Source organism: Limulus polyphemus, unplaced genomic scaffold (genome assembly GCF_000517525.1).
Source record: "Limulus polyphemus unplaced genomic scaffold, Limulus_polyphemus-2.1.2 Scaffold736, whole genome shotgun sequence".
NCBI classification, from domain to species: domain Eukaryota; kingdom Metazoa; phylum Arthropoda; class Merostomata; order Xiphosura; family Limulidae; genus Limulus; species Limulus polyphemus.
Genome location: NW_013666346.1, coordinates 388988 through 389842, shown reverse-complemented (window position 1 = coordinate 389842; position 855 = coordinate 388988). Strand labels below are relative to the sequence as shown.

Sequence of the window (855 nt, the reverse complement as noted above, 5' to 3'; positions counted from 1 at the left end):
ACTTTGAAGCTTGTTTTGCAGGTTTTAACTTTTGCAGAAAAATGAAATTGAAAATACTTTAATTTTCCATTACAAAAATTTGTAGACATCATTATGTAACTAAGCAACATTTTTCATACTATTAACCTTTGTAGTTATGCTGTGCAACCGACCTGACATGTTGGTAATCCACCAATTGAAAGCAACTTGTCTGGGCATGTTACAGCAAGCACTGCAGGTACTTAACTGACTACAAGTTATTATCTGCATATAGCATATTGAGAACAGCTACTCAAATAGTTTGGTGGGTATAAAATTACTTTAGATTTTTTAGCAATATCAAACGACGAACAGCCACAACTTCATAACAAACCCCTCTCAAAATGTCTTTGTGGAAAGGGATAAAATTCGACCATAAAGGCTTTTCATTTTGCTGGAACTATCGTTTGCAGAAATGTACACACTGTGAAAATAAGTGAAAGTTAATTCCACGTGAATAATAAGTAATTTATATATATATATATATATATCTTTACTAACATTAATCTTAAACTACAGACCTAACAAACAAGGTGTGCTTGAAACTAAGGAAATGCTGAAAGTGTAGGTTTACTAGTCTTATACTACAGACCTAACAAACAAGGTGTGCTTGAAACTAAGGAAATGCTGAAAGTAGTGGGTTTACTAGTCTTATACTACAGACCTAACAAACAAGGTGTGCTTGAAACTAAGGAAATGCTGAAAGTGTGGGTTTACTAGTCTTATACTACAGACCTAACAAACAAGGTGTGCTTGAAACTAAGAAAATGCTGAAAGTGTGGGTTTACTAGTCTTATACTACAGACCTAACAAACAAGGTGTGCTTGAAACTAAGAA

General features: G+C 33.6%; 1 pseudogene; it reads right to left on the bottom strand.

Moving 5' to 3' along the window:
- Positions 1 to 855, bottom strand: part of LOC106460256 — a 66820-nt pseudogene that overhangs the window by 17107 nt on the left and 48858 nt on the right.